We start from the raw sequence: 24,117 nt of genomic DNA, 5'->3' as shown, positions 1-24,117 counted from the left end.
CAGTCTGTGTATGAGTTAAGTTAATATATAAGGTAGGTCAGACTGTGTATAAGGTAAGTGCATGTATAAGGTAAGTACGTCTGTGTAGGAGGTAATTTTGTATATAAGGTAGGTCAGTCTGTGTATGAGGTAAGTTCATCTGTAAGGTAGGTCAATCTGTGTATGAGGTAAGTTCATATATGAGGTAGGTCAGTCTGTGTTAGAGGTAAGTTCATATATAAGGTATGTTAGTTCTGTGTATAAGGTAAGTTACAAATAAGGTAAGTAGTCTGTTTATAAGGTAAGTTACATATAAGATAATTTAGCCTGTGTATAAGGTAAGTGAATATATAAGGTGAGTTAGTCTGTGTATGAGGTAAGTTCATATATAAGGTGAGTTAGTCTATGTATGAGGTAAGTTCATATATAAGGTGAGTTTGTTGGTGTATGAGGTAAGTTCATATATAAGTTGAATTAGTCTGTGTATGAGGTAAATTCATACATATGGTGAGTTAGTCTGTGTATGAGGTAAGTTCATATATAAGGTGAGTGAGTCTGTGTATGAGGTAAGTTCATATATAAGGTCAGTTAGTCTGCGTATGAGGTAACTTCATATATAAGGTGAGTAAGTCTGTGTATGAGGAAAGTTCATATATAAGGTGAGTTAGTCGGTGTATGAGGTAATTTCATATATAAGTTGAGTTAGTCTGTTTATGTGGTAAGTTCTTACATAAGGTGAGTTAGTCTGTATATGAGGTAAGTTCATATATAACGAGAGTTAGTCTGTGTATGAGATAAGTTCATATATAAGTTGAGTTAGTCTGTGTATGAGGTAAGTTCAAATATTAGGTCTATCTGTGTATGAGGTAAGTTCATATATAAGGTAAGTCAGTCCGTGTATGATTTACGTTCATATATAAGGTAAGTCAGTCTGTGTAGAGGTAAGTTCATATATAAGGTAGGTCAGTCTGTGTATGAGGTAAGTTCATATATAATATAGGTCAGTCTGTGTATGACGTAAGTTCATATATAAGGTAGTCAGTCTGTGTAGGAGGTAAGTTCATATATAAGGTAGGTCAGTCTGTGTATAAGGTAAGTTAATATATAAGGAAGGTCAGTCTGTGTATGAGGTAAGTTCATATATAAGGTAAGTCTGTCTGTGTAGGAGGTAAGTTACATATAAGGTAAGTTAGTCTGTGTATAAAGTAAGATCATATATAAGGTAAGTCATTCTGATAGGAGGTAATTTCATATATAAGGTAAGTTAGTCTGTGTAGAGGTAAGTTCATATATAAGGTAGGTCAGTCTGTGTATGAGGTAAGTTCATATATAATATAGGTCAGTCTGTGTATGACATAAGTTCATATATAAGGTAGTCAGTCTGTGTAGGAGGTAAGTTCATATATAAGGTAGGTCAGTCTGTGTATGAGGTAAGTTCATATATAAGGTGAGTTAGTCTGTTTATGAGGTAAGTTCATATATAAGGTGAGTCAGTCCGTGTAGGAGGTAAGTTAGTCTGTGTATGAGGTAAGCTCATATATAATGTAGGTCAGTCTGTGTATGAGGTTAGTTCATATGTAAGGTGAGTTGGTCTGTGTATGAGGAAAGTTCATATATAAGGTAGGTGAGTATGTGTAGGAGGTAAGTTCATATATAAGCTAAGTCAGTTTTTGTAGGAGGTAAGTTACATCAAACGTAAATCGGTCTGTGTATGAGGTAAGTTCATATACAAGGTAGGTCAGACTGTGTATGAGGTAAGTTCATATATAAGGTAAGTCAGTCAGTGTAGGAGGTAAGTTATTCTGTGTATGAGTTAAGTTCATATATAAGGTACGTTATACTGTGAATGAGGTAAGTTCATATATAAGGTAGGTAAGTCTGTGTATAAGGTAAGTTCATATATAAGGAAGGTCAGTCTGTGTATGAGGTAAGTTCATATATAAGGTAAGTCTGTCTGTGTAGGAGGTAAGTTACATATAAGGTAAGTTAGTCTGTGTATAAAGTAAGATCATATATAAGGTAAGTCATTCTGATAGGAGGTAAGTTCATATATAAGGTAAGTTAGTCTGTGTATAAGGTAAGTTCATATATAAGGTAGGTCAGTCTGTGTATGAGGTAAGTTCATATATAAGGTGATTTAGTCTGTGTATGAGGTAAGTTCATATATAAGGTGAGTTAGTCTGTGTATAAGGTCAGTTCATATATATGGTAGGTCATTCTGTGAATGAGGTAAGGTCATATATAAAGTACGTCAGTCCATGTAGGAGGTAAGTTAGTCTGTGTATAAGGTAAGTTCATATATAAGGTAGGTCAGTCTGTGAATGAGGTAAGTTCATATATAAAGTGAGTCAGTCCGTGTAGGAGGTAACTTAGTCTGTGTATGAGGTAGGCTCATATATAATGTAGGTCAGTCTGTGTATGAGGTAAGTTCATATATAAGGTACGTCAGTCTGTGTATGTGATAAGTTCATATATAAGGTAGGTCAGTCTGTGTATAAGGTAAGTTCATATATAAGGTAAGTACGTCTGTGTAGGAGGTAATTTCGTATATAAGGTAGGTCAGTCTGTGTATGAGGTAAGTTCATATATACGGTAGGTCAGTCTGTGTATGAGGTAAGTTCATATATAAGGTAAGTTAGTTCTGTGTATGACGTAAGTTACAAATAAGGTAAGTGGTCTGTTTTAAGGTAAGTTACATATAAGAAAAGTTAGTCTGTGTATAAGGTAAGTTCATATATTAGGTAAGCTATTCTGTGTATGCGGTAAGTTACATAAAAGGTAAGTTAGTCTATTTATGATTTAAGTTCATATATAAGGTAAGTTTTTCTGTTTATGAGGTAAGTTCATATATAATGTAGGTGAGTCTGTGAATGAGGTAAGTTCATGTTTAAGGTTGGTCATCTGTGTATAAGGTAAGTTTACATATAAGGAAAATTTGTCTCTCTATGAGGTAAGTTCATATATAAGGTAAGTTAGTCTGTGTATAAGGTAAGTTCATAAATAAGGTAGGTCAGTCTGTGTATGAGGTAAGTTCATATATAAGGTGATTTAGTCTGTGTATGAGGTAAGTTCATATATAAGGTGAGTTAGTTTGTGTATAAGGTCAGTTCATATATAAGGTAGGTCATTCTGTGTATGAGGTAAGGTCATATATAAAGTGAGTCAGTCCATGTAGGAGGTAAGTTAGTCTGTGTATAAGGTAAGTTCATATATAAGGTAGGTCAGTCTGTGTATGAGGTAAGTTCATATATAAGGTACGTCAAACTGTGTATGAGGTAAGTTCATATATAAGGTACGTCAGTCTGTGTATGTGATAAGTTCATATATAAGGTAGGTCAGTCTGTGTATAAGGTAAGTTCATATATAAGGTAAGTACGTCTGTGTAGGAGGTAATTTCGTATATAAGGTAGGTCAGTCTGTGTATGAGGTAAGTTCATATATACGGTAGGTCAGTCTGTGTATGTGGTAAGTTCACATATAAGGTAAATCAGTCTGTTTAGGAGGTAAGTTACATCTAAAGTAAGTCAGTCTGTGTATGAGCTAAGTACATATACAAGGTAGGTCAGAATGTGTATGAGGTAAGTTCATAAATAAGGTAAGTGAGTCTGTGTAGGAGGTAAGTTCATATATGAGGTGAGTTAGTCTGTGTATGAGGTAAGTTCATATATAAGGTGAGTGAGTCTGTGTATGAGGTAAGTTCATATATAAGGTCAGTTAGTCTGCGTATGAGGTAACTTCATATATAAGGTGAGTTAGTCTGTGTATGAGGAAAGTTCATATATAAGGTGAGTTAGTCGGTGTATGAGGTAATTTCATATATAAGTTGAGTTAGTCTGTGTATGTGGTAAGTTCTTACATAAGGTGAGTTAGTCTGTATATGAGGTAAGTTCATATACAACGAGAGTTAGTCTATGTATGAGATAAGTTCATATATAAGTTGAGTTAGTCTGTGTATGAGGTAAGTTCAAATATTAGGTCTATCTGTGTATGAGGTAAGTTCATATATAAGGTAAGTCAGTCTGTGTATGAGGTAAGTTCATATATAATATAGGTCAGTCTGTGTATGATGTAAGTTCATATATAAGGTAGTCAATCTGTGTAGGAGGTAAGTTCATATATAAGGTAGGTCAGTCTGTGTATGAGGTAAGTTCATATATAAGGTGAGTTAGTCTGTTTATGAGGTAAGTTCATATATAAGGTAGGTGAGTCTGTGTAGGAGGTAAGTTAGTCTCTGTATGAGGTAAGCTAATATATAATGTAGGTCAGTCTCTGTATGAGGTAAGTTCATATGTAAGGTGAGTTAGTCTGTGTATGAGGTAAGTTCATATATAAGGTAGGTGAGTCTGTGTAGGAGGTAAGTTCATATATGAGGAAGGTCAGTCTGTGTATGAGGTAAGTTCATATATAAGGTAAGTCAGTCTGTGTAGGCGGTAAGTTACATATAAGGTAAGTTAGTCTGTTTATGAGGTAAGTTCATATATAAGGTAAGTTAGTCTGTGTATGAGGTGAGTTCATATATGAGGTAGGTGAGTCTCTGAATGAGGTAAGTTCATATTTAAGGTTGGTCATCTGTGTATAAGGAAAGTTTACATATAAGGTAAATTAGTCTCTGTATGAGGTAAGTTCATATATAAGGTAAGTTAGTCTGTGTATAAGGTAAGTTCATATATAAGGTAGGTCAGTCTGTGTATGAGGTAAATTCATATATAAGGTAAGTCAGTCTGTGTAGGAGGTAAGTTAGTCTGTGTATGAATTAAGTGAATATATAAGGTAGGTCAGTCTGTGTATGAGTTAAGTTAATATATAAGGTAGGTCAGACTGTGTATAAGGTAAGTGCATGTATAAGGTAAGTACGTCTGTGTAGGAGGTAATTTTGTATATAAGGTAGGTCAGTCTGTGTATGAGGTAAGTTCATCTGTAAGGTAGGTCAATCTGTGTATGAGGTAAGTTCATATATGAGGTAGGTCAGTCTGTGTTAGAGGTAAGTTCATATATAAGGTATGTTAGTTCTGTGTATAAGGTAAGTTACAAATAAGGTAAGTAGTCTGTTTATAAGGTAAGTTACATATAAGATAATTTAGCCTGTGTATAAGGTAAGTGAATATATAAGGTGAGTTAGTCTGTGTATGAGGTAAGTTCATATATAAGGTGAGTTAGTCTATGTATGAGGTAAGTTCATATATAAGGTGAGTTTGTTGGTGTATGAGGTAAGTTCATATATAAGTTGAATTAGTCTGTGTATGAGGTAAATTCATACATATGGTGAGTTAGTCTGTGTATGAGGTAAGTTCATATATAAGGTGAGTGAGTCTGTGTATGAGGTAAGTTCATATATAAGGTCAGTTAGTCTGCGTATGAGGTAACTTCATATATAAGGTGAGTAAGTCTGTGTATGAGGAAAGTTCATATATAAGGTGAGTTAGTCGGTGTATGAGGTAATTTCATATATAAGTTGAGTTAGTCTGTTTATGTGGTAAGTTCTTACATAAGGTGAGTTAGTCTGTATATGAGGTAAGTTCATATATAACGAGAGTTAGTCTGTGTATGAGATAAGTTCATATATAAGTTGAGTTAGTCTGTGTATGAGGTAAGTTCAAATATTAGGTCTATCTGTGTATGAGGTAAGTTCATATATAAGGTAAGTCAGTCCGTGTATGATTTACGTTCATATATAAGGTAAGTCAGTCTGTGTAGAGGTAAGTTCATATATAAGGTAGGTCAGTCTGTGTATGAGGTAAGTTCATATATAATATAGGTCAGTCTGTGTATGACGTAAGTTCATATATAAGGTAGTCAGTCTGTGTAGGAGGTAAGTTCATATATAAGGTAGGTCAGTCTGTGTATAAGGTAAGTTAATATATAAGGAAGGTCAGTCTGTGTATGAGGTAAGTTCATATATAAGGTAAGTCTGTCTGTGTAGGAGGTAAGTTACATATAAGGTAAGTTAGTCTGTGTATAAAGTAAGATCATATATAAGGTAAGTCATTCTGATAGGAGGTAATTTCATATATAAGGTAAGTTAGTCTGTGTAGAGGTAAGTTCATATATAAGGTAGGTCAGTCTGTGTATGAGGTAAGTTCATATATAATATAGGTCAGTCTGTGTATGACATAAGTTCATATATAAGGTAGTCAGTCTGTGTAGGAGGTAAGTTCATATATAAGGTAGGTCAGTCTGTGTATGAGGTAAGTTCATATATAAGGTGAGTTAGTCTGTTTATGAGGTAAGTTCATATATAAGGTGAGTCAGTCCGTGTAGGAGGTAAGTTAGTCTGTGTATGAGGTAAGCTCATATATAATGTAGGTCAGTCTGTGTATGAGGTTAGTTCATATGTAAGGTGAGTTGGTCTGTGTATGAGGAAAGTTCATATATAAGGTAGGTGAGTATGTGTAGGAGGTAAGTTCATATATAAGCTAAGTCAGTTTTTGTAGGAGGTAAGTTACATCAAACGTAAATCGGTCTGTGTATGAGGTAAGTTCATATACAAGGTAGGTCAGACTGTGTATGAGGTAAGTTCATATATAAGGTAAGTCAGTCAGTGTAGGAGGTAAGTTATTCTGTGTATGAGTTAAGTTCATATATAAGGTACGTTATACTGTGAATGAGGTAAGTTCATATATAAGGTAGGTAAGTCTGTGTATAAGGTAAGTTCATATATAAGGAAGGTCAGTCTGTGTATGAGGTAAGTTCATATATAAGGTAAGTCTGTCTGTGTAGGAGGTAAGTTACATATAAGGTAAGTTAGTCTGTGTATAAAGTAAGATCATATATAAGGTAAGTCATTCTGATAGGAGGTAAGTTCATATATAAGGTAAGTTAGTCTGTGTATAAGGTAAGTTCATATATAAGGTAGGTCAGTCTGTGTATGAGGTAAGTTCATATATAAGGTGATTTAGTCTGTGTATGAGGTAAGTTCATATATAAGGTGAGTTAGTCTGTGTATAAGGTCAGTTCATATATATGGTAGGTCATTCTGTGAATGAGGTAAGGTCATATATAAAGTACGTCAGTCCATGTAGGAGGTAAGTTAGTCTGTGTATAAGGTAAGTTCATATATAAGGTAGGTCAGTCTGTGAATGAGGTAAGTTCATATATAAAGTGAGTCAGTCCGTGTAGGAGGTAACTTAGTCTGTGTATGAGGTAGGCTCATATATAATGTAGGTCAGTCTGTGTATGAGGTAAGTTCATATATAAGGTACGTCAGTCTGTGTATGTGATAAGTTCATATATAAGGTAGGTCAGTCTGTGTATAAGGTAAGTTCATATATAAGGTAAGTACGTCTGTGTAGGAGGTAATTTCGTATATAAGGTAGGTCAGTCTGTGTATGAGGTAAGTTCATATATACGGTAGGTCAGTCTGTGTATGAGGTAAGTTCATATATAAGGTAAGTTAGTTCTGTGTATGACGTAAGTTACAAATAAGGTAAGTGGTCTGTTTTAAGGTAAGTTACATATAAGAAAAGTTAGTCTGTGTATAAGGTAAGTTCATATATTAGGTAAGCTATTCTGTGTATGCGGTAAGTTACATAAAAGGTAAGTTAGTCTATTTATGATTTAAGTTCATATATAAGGTAAGTTTTTCTGTTTATGAGGTAAGTTCATATATAATGTAGGTGAGTCTGTGAATGAGGTAAGTTCATGTTTAAGGTTGGTCATCTGTGTATAAGGTAAGTTTACATATAAGGAAAATTTGTCTCTCTATGAGGTAAGTTCATATATAAGGTAAGTTAGTCTGTGTATAAGGTAAGTTCATAAATAAGGTAGGTCAGTCTGTGTATGAGGTAAGTTCATATATAAGGTGATTTAGTCTGTGTATGAGGTAAGTTCATATATAAGGTGAGTTAGTTTGTGTATAAGGTCAGTTCATATATAAGGTAGGTCATTCTGTGTATGAGGTAAGGTCATATATAAAGTGAGTCAGTCCATGTAGGAGGTAAGTTAGTCTGTGTATAAGGTAAGTTCATATATAAGGTAGGTCAGTCTGTGTATGAGGTAAGTTCATATATAAGGTACGTCAAACTGTGTATGAGGTAAGTTCATATATAAGGTACGTCAGTCTGTGTATGTGATAAGTTCATATATAAGGTAGGTCAGTCTGTGTATAAGGTAAGTTCATATATAAGGTAAGTACGTCTGTGTAGGAGGTAATTTCGTATATAAGGTAGGTCAGTCTGTGTATGAGGTAAGTTCATATATACGGTAGGTCAGTCTGTGTATGTGGTAAGTTCACATATAAGGTAAATCAGTCTGTTTAGGAGGTAAGTTACATCTAAAGTAAGTCAGTCTGTGTATGAGCTAAGTACATATACAAGGTAGGTCAGAATGTGTATGAGGTAAGTTCATAAATAAGGTAAGTGAGTCTGTGTAGGAGGTAAGTTCATATATGAGGTGAGTTAGTCTGTGTATGAGGTAAGTTCATATATAAGGTGAGTGAGTCTGTGTATGAGGTAAGTTCATATATAAGGTCAGTTAGTCTGCGTATGAGGTAACTTCATATATAAGGTGAGTTAGTCTGTGTATGAGGAAAGTTCATATATAAGGTGAGTTAGTCGGTGTATGAGGTAATTTCATATATAAGTTGAGTTAGTCTGTGTATGTGGTAAGTTCTTACATAAGGTGAGTTAGTCTGTATATGAGGTAAGTTCATATACAACGAGAGTTAGTCTATGTATGAGATAAGTTCATATATAAGTTGAGTTAGTCTGTGTATGAGGTAAGTTCAAATATTAGGTCTATCTGTGTATGAGGTAAGTTCATATATAAGGTAAGTCAGTCTGTGTATGAGGTAAGTTCATATATAATATAGGTCAGTCTGTGTATGATGTAAGTTCATATATAAGGTAGTCAATCTGTGTAGGAGGTAAGTTCATATATAAGGTAGGTCAGTCTGTGTATGAGGTAAGTTCATATATAAGGTGAGTTAGTCTGTTTATGAGGTAAGTTCATATATAAGGTAGGTGAGTCTGTGTAGGAGGTAAGTTAGTCTCTGTATGAGGTAAGCTAATATATAATGTAGGTCAGTCTCTGTATGAGGTAAGTTCATATGTAAGGTGAGTTAGTCTGTGTATGAGGTAAGTTCATATATAAGGTAGGTGAGTCTGTGTAGGAGGTAAGTTCATATATGAGGAAGGTCAGTCTGTGTATGAGGTAAGTTCATATATAAGGTAAGTCAGTCTGTGTAGGCGGTAAGTTACATATAAGGTAAGTTAGTCTGTGTATAAAGTAAGATCATATATAAGGTAAGTCATTCTGTATAGGAGGTAAGTTCATATATAAGGTAAGTTACTCTGTGTATAAGGTAAGTTCATATATAAGGTGAGTTAGTCTGTGTATGAGGTAAGTTCATATATAGTGTAGGTCAGTCCGTGTAGAAGTTAAGTACATATATAAGGTAATACAGTTGTGTAGGAGGTAAGTTACATATAAGGTAAGTTAGTCTGTTTATGAGGTAAGTTCATATATAAGGTAAGTTTGTCTGTTTATGAGGTAAGTTCATATATAAGGTAGGTGAATCTGTGAATGAGGTAAGTTCATGTTTATGGTTGGTCATCAGTGTATAAGTTAAGTTTACATATAAGGAAAATTTGTCTCTGTATGAGGTAAGTTCATATATAAGGTAAGTTAGTCTGTGTATAAGGTAAGTTCATATATAAGGTAGGTCAGTCTGTGTATTAGTTAAGTTCATATATAAGGTGATTTAGTCTGTGTATGAGGTAAGTTCATATATAAGGTGAGTTAGTCTGTGTATAAGGTCCGTTCATATATAAGGTAGGTCATTATGTGTATGAGGTAAGGTCATATATAAAGTGAGTCAGTCCATGTAGGAGGTAAGTTAGTCTGTGTATAAGGTAAGTTCATATGTAAGGTAGGAAAGTCTGTGAATGAGGTAAGTTCATATATAAAGTGAGTCAGTCCATGTAGGAGGTAAGTTAGTCTGTGTATGAGGTAGGCTCATATATAATGTAGGTCAGTCTGTGTAGGAGGTAAGTTCATATATAAGGTAAGTTAGTTCTGTGTATGACGTAAGTTACAAATAAGGTAAGTGGTCTGTTTATAAGGTAAGTTACATATAAGATAAGTTAGTCTGTGTATAAGGGAAGTTCATATATTAGGTAAGCTATTCTGTGTATGCGGTAAGATATATATAAGGTAAGTTAGTCTGTGTATAAGGTAAGTTACGTATAAGGTAAGTTAGCCTGTGTATAAGGTAAGTTCATATATAACATAAGTCAATCTGTGTATGAGGTAAGTTCATATATAAGGTAGGTCAGTCTGTGTATGAGGTAAGTACATAAATAAGGTATGTGAGTCTGTGTAGGAGGTAAGTTCATATATGAGGTGAGTTAGTCTATGTATGAGGTAAGTTCATATATACGGTACGTCAGTCCGTGTATAAGGTAAGTTCATATATAAGTTAAGTCAGTCTGTGTATGAGTTAAGTTCATGTATAAGGTGAGTTAGTCTGTGTATGAGGTAAGTTCATATATTAGGTCATTCTGTGTATGAGGTAAGTTCATATATAAGGTAAGTCAGTCTGTGTATAAGGTACGTTCATATATAAGGTAGGTCAGTCTGTGTATGAGGTAAGTTCATATATAAGCTGAGGTAGTCTGTGTATGAGGTAAGTTCATATATAAGGTAGGTGAGTCTGTGTAGGAGGTAAGTTCATATATAAGCTAAGTCAGTTTGTGTAGGACGTAAGTTACATCTATCGTAAGTCGGGCTGTTTATGAGGTAAGTTCATATATAAGGTGAGTCAGTCCGTGTAGGCGGTAAGTTAGTCTCTGTATGAGGTAAGCTCATATATAATGTAGGACAGTCTGTGTATGAGGTAAGTTCATATGTAAGGTGAGTTAGTCTGTGTATGAGGTAAGTTCATATATAAGGTAGGTGAGTCTGTGTAGGAGGTAAGTTCATATATAAGCTAAGTGAGTTTGTGTAGGACGTAAGTTACATCAAACGTAAGTCGGTCTGTGTATGAGGTAAGTTCATATACAAGGTAGGTCAGACTGTGTATGAGGTAAGTTCATATATAAGGTAAGTCAGTCGGTGTAGGAGGTAAGTTATTCTGTGTATGAGTTAAGTTCATATATAAGGTACGTTATACTGTGAATGAGGTAAGTTCATATATAAGGTAGGTAAGTCTGTGTATAAGGTAAGTTCATATATAAGGAAGGTCAGTCTGTGTATGAGGTAAGTTCATATATAAGGTAAATCAGTCTGTGTAGGAGGTAAGTTACATATAAGGTAAGTTAGTCTGTGTACAAAGTAAGATCATATATAAGGTAAGTCATTCTGTATAGGAGGTAAGTTCATATATAAGGTAAGTTAGTCTGTGTATAAGGTAAGTTCATATATAAGGTGAGTTAATCTGTGTATGAGGTAAGTTCATATATAGTGTAGGTCAGTCCGTGTAGAAGTTAAGTACATATATAAGGTAATACAGTTTTGTAGGAGGTAAGTACCATATAAGGTAAGTTAGTCTGTTTATGAGGTAAGTTCATATATAAGGTAATTTTGTCTGTTTATGAGGTAAGTTCATATATAAGGTAGGTGAGTCTGTGAATGAGGTAAGTGCATATTTAAGATTGGTCATCTGTGTATAAGGTAAGTTTACATATAAGGTAAATTTGTCTCTGTATGAGGTAAGTTCATATATAAGGTAAGTTAGTCTGTGTATACGGTAAGTTCATATATAAGGTTGGTCAGTCTGTGTATGAGGTAAATTCATATATAAGGTAAGTCAGTCTGTGTAGCAGGTAAGTTAGTCTGTGTATTTGTTAAGTTCATATATAAGGTACGTCAGACTGTGTATGTGGTAAGTTCATATATAAGGTAGGTCAGTCCGTGTATAAGGTAAGTTCATATATAAGGTAAGTACGTCTGTGTAGGAGGTAATTTCGTATATAAGGTAGGTCAGTCTGTGTATGAGGTGAGTTCATATATACGGTAGGTCAGTCTGTGTATGAGGTAAGTTCATATATAAGGTAGGTCAATCTGTGTATGAGGTAAGTTCATATATAAGGTAGGTCAGTCTGTGTAGGAGGTAAGTTCATATATAAGGTAACTCAGTTCTGTGTACGACGTAAGTTACAAATAAGGTAAGTAGTCTGTTTATAAGGTAAGTTAAATATAAGATAAGATAGTCTGTGTATAAGGTAAGTTCATATATTAGGTAAGCTATTCTGTATATGCGGTAAGTTATATATAAGGTAAGTTAGTCTGTGTATAAGGTAAGTTACATATAAGGTAAGTTAGCCTGTGTATAAGGTAAGTTCATATATAAGTTAAGTCAGTCTGTGTAGGCGGTAAGTTACATATAAGGTAAGTCAATCTGTGTATGAGGTAAGTTCATATATAAGGTAGGTCAGTCTGTGTATGAGGTAAGTTCATATATAAGGCGAGTTAGCCTGTGTATGCGGTAAGTTCATATATAAGGTAGGTCAGTCTGTGTATGAGGTAAGTTCACATATAAGGTAAGTCAGTCTGTGTAGGAGGTAAGTTACATCTAAGGTAAGTCAGTCTGTGTATGAGGTAAGTTCATATACAAGGTAGGTCAGACTGTGTATGAGGTAAGTCCATAAATAAGGTAAGTGAGTCTGTGTATAAGGTAAGCTCATGTATAAGTTAAGTCAGTCTGTGTATGAGGTAAGTTCATATATAAGGTGAATTAGTCTGTGTATGAGGTAAGTTCATATATTAGGTCTTTCTGTGTATGAGGTAAGTTCATATATAAGGTAAGTCAGTCTGTGTATGAGGTACGTTCATATATAAGGTAGGTCAGTCTGTGTACGAGGTAAGTTCATATATAAGGTGAGTTAGTCTGTGTATAAGGTCAGTTCATATATAAGGTAGGTCATTCTGTGTATGAGGTAAGTTCATATATAAAGTGAGTCAGTCCATGTAGGAGGTAAGTTAGTCTGTGTATAAGGTAAGTTCATATATAAGGTAGGTCAGTCTGTGAATGACGTAAGTTCATATATAAGGTGAGTCAGTCCGTGTAGGAGGTAAGTTAGTCTGTGTATGAGGTAAGCTCATATATATGTAGGTCAGTCTGTGTATGAGGTAAGTTCATATATAAGGTACGTCAAACTGTGTATGAGGTAAGTTCATATATAAGGTACGTCAGTCTGTGTATGTGGTAAGTTCATATATAAGGTAGGTCAGTCTGTGTATAAGGTAAGTTCATATATAAGGTAAGTACGTCTGTGTAGGAGGTAATTTCGTATATAAGGTAGGTCAGTCTGTGTATGAGGTAAGTTCATATATACGGTAGGTCAGTCTGTGTATGAGGTAAGTTCATATATAAGGTAGGTCAGTCTGTTTAGGAGGTAAGTTCATATATAAGGTAAGTTAGTTCTGTGTATGACCTAAGTTACAAATAAGGTAAGTAGTCTGTTTATAAGGTAAGTTACATATAAGATAAGTTAGTCTGTGTATAAGGTAAGTTCATATATTAGGTAAGTTATTCTGTGTATGCGGTAAGTTATATATAAGGTAAGTTAGTCTGTGTATAAGGTAAGTTACATATAAGGTAAGTTAGCCTGTGTATAAGGTAAGTTCATATATAAGGTAAGTCAGTCTGTTTAGGAGGTAAGTTACATATAAGGTAAGTCAATCTGTGTATGAGGTAAGTTCATATATAAGGTAGGTCAGTCTGTGTTGAGGTAAGTTCATATATAAGGTGAGTTAGACTGTGTATGCGGTAAGTTCATATATAAGGTAGGTGGGTCTGTGTATGAGGTAAGTTCACATATAAGGTAAGTCAGTCTGTGTAGGAGGTAAGTTACATCTAAGGTAAGTCAGTCTGTGTATGAGGTAAGTTCATATACAAGGTAGGTCAGACTGTGTATGAGGTAAGTTCATAAATAAGGTAAGTGATTCTGTGTAGGAGGTAAGTTCATATATGAGGTGAGTTAGTCTGTGTATGAGGTAAGTTCATATATACGGTGAGTTAGTCTGTTTATGAGGTAAGTTCATATATAAGGTGAGTTAGTCTGTGTAGGAGGTAAGTTAGTCTCTGTATGAAGTAAGCTCACATATAATGTAGGTCAGTCTGTGTATGAGGTAAGTTCATATGTTAGGTGAGTTAGTCTGTGTATGAAGTAAGTTCATATATAAGGTAGGTCAGTCTGTCTAGGAGGTAAGTTCATATATAAGGTAAGTCAGTTTGTGTAGGACGTAAGTTACATCTAACGTAAGTCGGTCTGTGTATGAGTTAAGTTCATATATAAGGTGAGTCAGTCCGTGTACGCGGTAAGTTAGTCTGTGTATGAGGTAAGCTCATATATAATGTAGGTCAGTCTGTGTATGAGGTAAGTTCATATGTAAGGTGAGTTAGTCTGTGTATGAGGTAAGTTTATGTATAAGGTAGGTGAGTCTGTGTAGGAGGTAAGTTCATATATAAGCTAAGTCAGTTTGTGTAGGACGTAAGTTACATCTAACGTAAGTCGGTCTGTGTATGAGGTAAGTTCATATACAAGGTAGGTCAGACTGTGTATGAGGTAAGTTCATATATAAGGTAGGTCAGACTGTGTATGAGGTTAGTTCATATATAAGGTAAGTCAGTCTGTGTAGGAGGTCAGTTCATATATGAGGTGAGTTAGGCAGTGTATAAGGTAAGTTCATATATAAGGTAGGTCAGTCTGTGTATAAGGTAAATTCATATATAAGTTAAGTCAGTCTGTGTATGAGTTAAGTTCATACATAAGGTGAGTTAGTCTGTGTATGATGTAAGTTCATATATAAGGTGAATTAGTCTGTGTATGAGGTAAGTTCATATATTAGGTCATTCTGTGTATGAGGTAATTTCTTATATAAGGTAAGTCAGTCTGTGTATGAGGTACGTTCATATATAAGGTAGGTCAGTCTGTGTATGAGGTAAGTTCATATATAAGTTAAGTCAGTCTGTGTATGAGTTAAGTTCATGTATAAGGTGAGTTAGTCTGTGTATGAGGTAATTTCATATATAAGGTGAGTTAGTCTGTGTATGAGGTAAGTTCATATATTAGGTCATTCTGTGTATGAGGTAAGTTCATTTATAAGGTAAGTAAGTCTGTGTATTAGGTAAGTTCATATATGAGGTGAGTTAGTGTGTGCATGCGGTAAGTTCATATATATGGTAGGTCAGTCTGTGTATAAGGTAAGTTCATATATAAGGTAGGTCAGTCTGTGTATAAGGTAAGTTCATATATAAGTTAAGTCAGTCTGTGTATGAGTTAAGTTCATGTATAAGGTAAGTTAGTCTGTGTATGAGGTAATTTCATATATAAGGTAATTCAGTCTGTGTATTAGGTAAGTTCATATATAAGGTAGGTCAGTCTGTGTATGAGGTAAGTTCATATATAAGGTGAGTTAGACTGTGTATGCGGTAAGTTCATATATAAGGTAGGTGGGTCTGTGTATGAGGTAAGTTCACATATAAGGTAAGTCAGTCTGTGTAGGAGGTAAGTTACATCTAAGGTACGTCAGTCTGTGTAGGAGGTAAGTTACATCTAAGGTAAGTCAGTCTGTGTATGAGGTAAGTTCATATACAAGGTAGGTCAGACTGTGTATGAGGTAAGTTCATAAATAAGGTAAGTGAGTCTGTGTAGGAGTTAAGTTCATATATGAGGTGAGTTAGTCTGTGTATGAGGTAAGTTCATATATACGGTGAGTTAGTCTGTTTATGAGGTAAGTTCATATATAAGGTGAGTTAGTCTGTGTAGGAGGTAAGTTAGTCTCTGTATGAAGTAAGCTCATATATAATGTAGGTCAGTCTGTGTATGAGGTAAGTTCATATGTAAGGTGAGTTAGTCTGTGTATGATGTAAGTTCATATATAAGGTGAATTAGTCTGTGTATGAGGTAAGTTCATATATTAGGTCATTCTGTGTATGAGGTAATTTCGTATATAAGGTAGGTCAGTCTGTGTATGAGGTAAGTTCATATATACGGTAGGTCAGTCTGTGTATGTGGTAAGTTCACATATAAGGTAAATCAGTCTGTTTAGGAGGTAAGTTACATCTAAAGTAAGTCAGTCTGTGTATGAGCTAAGTACATATACAAGGTAGGTCAGAATGTGTATGAGGTAAGTTCATAAATAAGGTAAGTGAGTCTGTGTAGGAGGTAAGTTCATATATGAGGTGAGTTAGTCTGTGTATGAGGTAAGTTCATATATAAGGTGAGTGAGTCTGTGTATGAGGTAAGTTCTTATATAAGGTCAGTTAGTCTGCGTATGAGGTAACTTCATATATAAGGTGAGTTAGTCTGTGTATGAGGAAAGTTCATATATAAGGTGAGTTAGTCGGTGTATGAGGTAATTTCATATATAAGTTGAGTTAGTCTGTGTATGTGGTAAGTTCTTACATAAGGTGAGTTAGTCTGTATATGAGGTAAGTTCATATACAACGAGAGTTAGTCTATGTATGAGATAAGTTCATATATAAGTTGAGTTAGTCTGTGTATGAGGTAAGTTCAAATATTAGGTCTATCTGTGTATGAGGTAAGTTCATATATAAGGTAAGTCAGTCTGTGTATGAGGTAAGTTCATATATAATATAGGTCAGTCTGTGTATGATGTAAGTTCATATATAAGGTAGTCAATCTGTGTAGGAGGTAAGTTCATATATAAGGTAGGTCAGTCTGTGTATGAGGTAAGTTCATATATAAGGTGAGTTAGTCTGTTTATGAGGTAAGTTCATATATAAGGTAGGTGAGTCTGTGTAGGAGGTAAGTTAGTCTCTGTATGAGGTAAGCTAATATATAATGTAGGTCAGTCTCTGTATGAGGTAAGTTCATATGTAAGGTGAGTTAGTCTGTGTATGAGGTAAGTTCATATATAAGGTAGGTGAGTCTGTGTAGGAGGTAAGTTCATATATGAGGAAGGTCAGTCTGTGTATGAGGTAAGTTCATATATAAGGTAAGTCAGTCTGTGTAGGCGGTAAGTTACATATAAGGTAAGTTAGTCTGTGTATAAAGTAAGATCATATATAAGGTAAGTCATTCTGTATAGGAGGTAAGTTCATATATAAGGTAAGTTACTCTGTGTATAAGGTAAGTTCATATATAAGGTGAGTTAGTCTGTGTATGAGGTAAGTTCATATATAGTGTAGGTCAGTCCGTGTAGAAGTTAAGTACATATATAAGGTAATACAGTTGTGTAGGAGGTAAGTTACATATAAGGTAAGTTAGTCTGTTTATGAGGTAAGTTCATATATAAGGTAAGTTTGTCTGTTTATGAGGTAAGTTCATATATAAGGTAGGTGAATCTGTGAATGAGGTAAGTTCATGTTTATGGTTGGTCATCAGTGTATAAGTTAAGTTTACATATAAGGAAAATTTGTCTCTGTATGAGGTAAGTTCATATATAAGGTAAGTTAGTCTGTGTATAAGGTAAGTTCATATATAAGGTAGGTCAGTCTGTGTATGAGTTAAGTTCATATATAAGGTGATTTAGTCTGTGTATGAGGTAAGTTCATATATAAGGTGAGTTAGTCTGTGTATAAGGTCCGTTCATATATAAGGTAGGTCATTATGTGTATGAGGTAAGGTCATATATAAAGTGAGTCAGTCCATGTAGGAGGTAAGTTAGTCTGTGTATAAGGTAAGTTCATATGTAAGGTAGGAAAGTCTGTGAATGAGGTAAGTTCATATATAAAGTGAGTCAGTCCATGTAGGAGGTAAGTTAGTCTGTGTATGAGGTAGGCTCATATATAATGTAGGTCAGTCTGTGTAGGAGGTAAGTTCATATATAAGGTAAGTTAGTTCTGTGTATGACGTAAGTTACAAATAAGGTAAGTGGTCTGTTTATAAGGTAAGTTACATATAAGATAAGTTAGTCTGTGTATAAGGGAAGTTCATATATTAGGTAAGCTATTCTGTGTATGCGGTAAGATATATATAAGGTAAGTTAGTCTGTGTATAAGGTAAGTTACATATAAGGTAAGTTAGCCTGTGTATAAGGTAAGTTCATATATAACATAAGTCAATCTGTGTATGAGGTAAGTTCATATATAAGGTAGGTCAGTCTGTGTATGAGGTAAGTACATAAATAAGGTATGTGAGTCTGTGTAGGAGGTAAGTTCATATATGAGGTGAGTTAGTCTATGTATGAGGTAAGTTCATATATACGGTACGTCAGTCCGTGTATAAGGTAAGTTCATATATAAGTTAAGTCAGTCTGTGTATGAGTTAAGTTCATGTATAAGGTGAGTTAGTCTGTGTATGAGGTAAGTTCATATATTAGGTCATTCTGTGTATGAGGTAAGTTCATATATAAGGTAAGTCAGTCTGTGTATAAGGTACGTTCATATATAAGGTAGGTCAGTCTGTGTATGAGGTAAGTTCATATATAAGCTGAGGTAGTCTGTGTATGAGGTAAGTTCATATATAAGGTAGGTGAGTCTGTGTAGGAGGTAAGTTCATATATAAGCTAAGTCAGTTTGTGTAGGACGTAAGTTACATCTATCGTAAGTCGGGCTGTTTATGAGGTAAGTTCATATATAAGGTGAGTCAGTCCGTGTAGGCGGTAAGTTAGTCTCTGTATGAGGTAAGCTCATATATAATGTAGGACAGTCTGTGTATGAGGTAAGTTCATATGTAAGGTGAGTTAGTCTGTGTATGAGGTAAGTTCATATATAAGGTAGGTGAGTCTGTGTAGGAGGTAAGTTCATATATAAGCTAAGTGAGTTTGTGTAGGACGTAAGTTACATCAAACGTAAGTCGGTCTGTGTATGAGGTAAGTTCATATACAAGGTAGGTCAGACTGTGTATGAGGTAAGTTCATATATAAGGTAAGTCAGTCGGTGTAGGAGGTAAGTTATTCTGTGTATGAGTTAAGTTCATATATAAGGTACGTTATACTGTGAATGAGGTAAGTTCATATATAAGGTAGGTAAGTCTGTGTATAAGGTAAGTTCATATATAAGGAAGGTCAGTCTGTGTATGAGGTAAGTTCATATATAAGGTAAATCAGTCTGTGTAGGAGGTAAGTTACATATAAGGTAAGTTAGTCTGTGTACAAAGTAAGATCATATATAAGGTAAGTCATTCTGTATAGGAGGTAAGTTCATATATAAGGTAAGTTAGTCTGTGTATAAGGTAAGTTCATATATAAGGTGAGTTAATCTGTGTATGAGGTAAGTTCATATATAGTGTAGGTCAGTCCGTGTAGAAGTTAAGTACATATATAAGGTAATACAGTTGTGTAGGAGGTAAGTACCATATAAGGTAAGTTAGTCTGTTTATGAGGTAAGTTCATATATAAGGTAATTTTGTCTGTTTATGAGGTAAGTTCATATATAAGGTAGGTGAGTCTGTGAATGAGGTAAGTGCATATTTAAGATTGGTCATCTGTGTATAAGGTAAGTTTACATATAAGGTAAATTTGTCTCTGTATGAGGTAAGTTCATATATAAGGTAAGTTAGTCTGTGTATACGGTAAGTTCATATATAAGGTTGGTCAGTCTGTGTATGAGGTAAATTCATATATAAGGTAAGTCAGTCTGTGTAGGAGGTAAGTTAGTCTGTGTATTTGTTAAGTTCATATATAAGGTACGTCAGACTGTGTATGTGGTAAGTTCATATATAAGGTAGGTCAGTCCGTGTATAAGGTAAGTTCATATATAAGGTAAGTACGTCTGTGTAGGAGGTAATTTCGTATATAAGGTAGGTCAGTCTGTGTATGAGGTAAGTTCATATATACGGTAGGTCAGTCTGTGTATGAGGTAAGTTCATATATAAGGTAGGTCAATCTGTGTATGAGGTAAGTTCATATATAAGGTAGGTCAGTCTGTGTAGGAGGTAAGTTCATATATAAGGTAACTTAGTTCTGTGTACGACGTAAGTTACAAATAAGGTAAGTAGTCTGTTTATAAGGTAAGTTAAATATAAGATAAGATAGTCTGTGTATAAGGTAAGTTCATATATTAGGTAAGCTATTCTGTATATGCGGTAAGTTATATATAAGGTAAGTTAGTCTGTGTATAAGGTAAGTTACATATAAGGTAAGTTAGCCTGTGTATAAGGTAAGTTCATATATAAGTTAAGTCAGTCTGTGTAGGCGGTAAGTTACATATAAGGTAAGTCAATCTGTGTATGAGGTAAGTTCATATATAAGGTAGGTCAGTCTGTGTATGAGGTAAGTTCATATATAAGGCGAGTTAGCCTGTGTATGCGGTAAGTTCATATATAAGGTAGGTCAGTCTGTGTATGAGGTAAGTTCACATATAAGGTAAGTCAGTCTGTGTAGGAGGTAAGTTACATCTAAGGTAAGTCAGTCTGTGTATGAGGTAAGTTCATATACAAGGTAGGTCAGACTGTGTATGAGGTAAGTCCATAAATAAGGTAAGTGAGTCTGTGTATAAGGTAAGCTCATGTATAAGTTAAGTCAGTCTGTGTATGAGGTAAGTTCATATATAAGGTGAATTAGTCTGTGTATGAGGTAAGTTCATATATTAGGTCTTTCTGTGTATGAGGTAAGTTCATATATAAGGTAAGTCAGTCTGTGTATGAGGTACGTTCATATATAAGGTAGGTCAGTCTGTGTACGAGGTAAGTTCATATATAAGGTGAGTTAGTCTGTGTATAAGGTCAGTTCATATATAAGGTAGGTCATTCTGTGTATGAGGTAAGTTCATATATAAAGTGAGTCAGTCCATGTAGGAGGTAAGTTAGTCTGTGTATAAGGTAAGTTCATATATAAGGTAGGTCAGTCTGTGAATGACGTAAGTTCATATATAAGGTGAGTCAGTCCGTGTAGGAGGTAAGTTAGTCTGTGTATGAGGTAAGCTCATATATATGTAGGTCAGTCTGTGTATGAGGTAAGTTCATATATAAGGTACGTCAAACTGTGTATGAGGTAAGTTCATATATAAGGTACGTCAGTCTGTGTATGTGGTAAGTTCATATATAAGGTAGGTCAGTCTGTGTATAAGGTAAGTTCATATATAAGGTAAGTACGTCTGTGTAGGAGGTAATTTCGTATATAAGGTAGGTCAGTCTGTGTATGAGGTAAGTTCATATATACGGTAGGTCAGTCTGTGTATGAGGTAAGTTCATATATAAGGTAGGTCAGTCTGTGTATAAGGTAAGTTCATATATAAGGTAAGTACGTCTGTGTAGGAGGTAATTTCGTATATAAGGTAGGTCAGTCTGTGTATGAGGTAAGTTCATATATACGGTAGGTCAGTCTGTGTATGAGGTAAGTTCATATATAAGGTAGGTCAGTCTGTGTAGGAGGTAAGTTCATATATAAGGTAAGTTAGTTCTGTGTATGACGTAAGTTACAAATAAGGTAAGTGGTCTGTTTATAAGGTAAGTTACATATAAGATAAGTTAGTCTGTGTATAAGGGAAGTTCATATATTAGGTAAGCTATTCTGTGTATGCGGTAAGATATATATAAGGTAAGTTAGTCTGTGTATAAGGTAAGTTACATATAAGGTAAGTTAGCCTGTGTATAAGGTAAGTTCATATATAACATAAGTCAATCTGTGTATGAGGTAAGTTCATATATAAGGTAGGTCAGTCTGTGTATGAGGTAAGTACATAAATAAGGTATGTGAGTCTGTGTAGGAGGTAAGTTCATATATGAGGTGAGTTAGTCTATGTATGAGGTAAGTTCATATATACGGTACGTCAGTCCGTGTATAAGGTAAGTTCATATATAAGTTAAGTCAGTCTGTGTATGAGTTAAGTTCATGTATAAGGTGAGTTAGTCTGTGTATGAGGTAAGTTCATATATTAGGTCATTCTGTGTATGAGGTAAGTTCATATATAAGGTAAGTCAGTCTGTGTATAAGGTAAGTTCATATATAAGGTAGGTCAGTCTGTGTATGAGGTAAGTTCATATATAAGCTGAGGTAGTCTGTGTATGAGGTAAGTTCATATATAAGGTAGGTGAGTCTGTGTAGGAGGTAAGTTCATATATAAGCTAAGTCAGTTTGTGTAGGACGTAAGTTACATCTATCGTAAGTCGGGCTGTTTATGAGGTAAGTTCATATATAAGGTGAGTCAGTCCGTGTAGGCGGTAAGTTAGTCTCTGTATGAGGTAAGCTCATATATAATGTAGGACAGTCTGTGTATGAGGTAAGTTCATATGTAAGGTGAGTTAGTCTGTGTATGAGGTAAGTTCATATATAAGGTAGGTGAGTCTGTGTAGGAGGTAAGTTCATATATAAGCTAAGTGAGTTTGTGTAGGACGTAAGTTACATCAAACGTAAGTCGGTCTGTGTATGAGGTAAGTTCATATACAAGGTAGGTCAGACTGTGTATGAGGTAAGTTCATATATAAGGTAAGTCAGTCGGTGTAGGAGGTAAGTTATTCTGTGTATGAGTTAAGTTCATATATAAGGTACGTTATACTGTGAATGAGGTAAGTTCATATATAAGGTAGGTAAGTCTGTGTATAAGGTAAGTTCATATATAAGGAAGGTCAGTCTGTGTATGAGGTAAGTTCATATATAAGGTAAATCAGTCTGTGTAGGAGGTAAGTTACATATAAGGTAAGTTAGTCTGTGTACAAAGTAAGATCATATATAAGGTAAGTCATTCTGTATAGGAGGTAAGTTCATATATAAGGTAAGTTAGTCTGTGTATAAGGTAAGTTCATATATAAGGTGAGTTAATCTGTGTATGAGGTAAGTTCATATATAGTGTAGGTCAGTCCGTGTAGAAGTTAAGTACATATATAAGGTAATACAGTTTTGTAGGAGGTAAGTACCATATAAGGTAAGTTAGTCTGTTTATGAGGTAAGTTCATATATAAGGTAATTTTGTCTGTTTATGAGGTAAGTTCATATATAAGGTAGGTGAGTCTGTGAATGAGGTAAGTGCATATTTAAGATTGGTCATCTGTGTATAAGGTAAGTTTACATATAAGGTAAATTTGTCTCTGTATGAGGTAAGTTCATATATAAGGTAAGTTAGTCTGTGTATACGGTAAGTTCATATATAAGGTTGGTCAGTCTGTGTATGAGGTAAATTCATATATAAGGTAAGTCAGTCTGTGTAGGAGGTAAGTTAGTCTGTGTATTTGTTAAGTTCATATATAAGGTACGTCAGACTGTGTATGTGGTAAGTTCATATATAAGGTAGGTCAGTCCGTGTATAAGGTAAGTTCATATATAAGGTAAGTACGTCTGTGTAGGAGGTAATTTCGTATATAAGGTAGGTCAGTCTGTGTATGAGGTAAGTTCATATATACGGTAGGTCAGTCTGTGTATGAGGTAAGTTCATATATAAGGTAGGTCAATCTGTGTATGAGGTAAGTTCATATATAAGGTAGGTCAGTCTGTGTAGGAGGTAAGTTCATATATAAGGTAACTTAGTTCTGTGTACGACGTAAGTTACAAATAAGGTAAGTAGTCTGTTTATAAGGTAAATTAAATATAAGATAAGATAGTCTGTGTATAAGGTAAGTTCATATATTAGGTAAGCTATTCTGTATATGCGGTAAGTTATATATAAGGTAAGTTAGTCTGTGTATAAGGTAAGTTACATATAAGGTAAGTTAGCCTGTGTATAAGGTAAGTTCATATATAAGTTAAGTCAGTCTGTGTAGGCGGTAAGTTACATATAAGGTAAGTCAATCTGTGTATGAGGTAAGTTCATATATAAGGTAGGTCAGTCTGTGTATGAGGTAAGTTCATATATAAGGCGAGTTAGCCTGTGTATGCGGTAAGTTCATATATAAGGTAGGTCAGTCTGTGTATGAGGTAAGTTCACATATAAGGTAAGTCAGTCTGTGTAGGAGGTAAGTTACATCTAAGGTAAGTCAGTCTGTGTATGAGGTAAGTTCATATACAAGGTAGGTCAGACTGTGTATGAGGTAAGTCCATAAATAAGGTAAGTGAGTCTGTGTATAAGGTAAGCTCATGTATAAGTTAAGTCAGTCTGTGTATGAGGTAAGTTCATATATAAGGTGAATTAGTCTGTGTATGAGGTAAGTTCATATATTAGGTCTTTCTGTGTATGAGGTAAGTTCATATATAAGGTAAGTCAGTCTGTGTATGAGGTACGTTCATATATAAGGTAGGTCAGTCTGTGTACGAGGTAAGTTCATATATAAGGTGAGTTAGTCTGTGTATAAGGTCAGTTCATATATAAGGTAGGTCATTCTGTGTATGAGGTAAGTTCATATATAAAGTGAGTCAGTCCAT

This window comes from Myotis nattereri, assembly GCF_964212035.1.
Source record: "Myotis nattereri genome assembly, chromosome: 17".
Taxonomy (NCBI): Eukaryota; Metazoa; Chordata; class Mammalia; order Chiroptera; family Vespertilionidae; genus Myotis; species Myotis nattereri.
Note: the sequence above shows the minus strand (reverse complement) of the source record.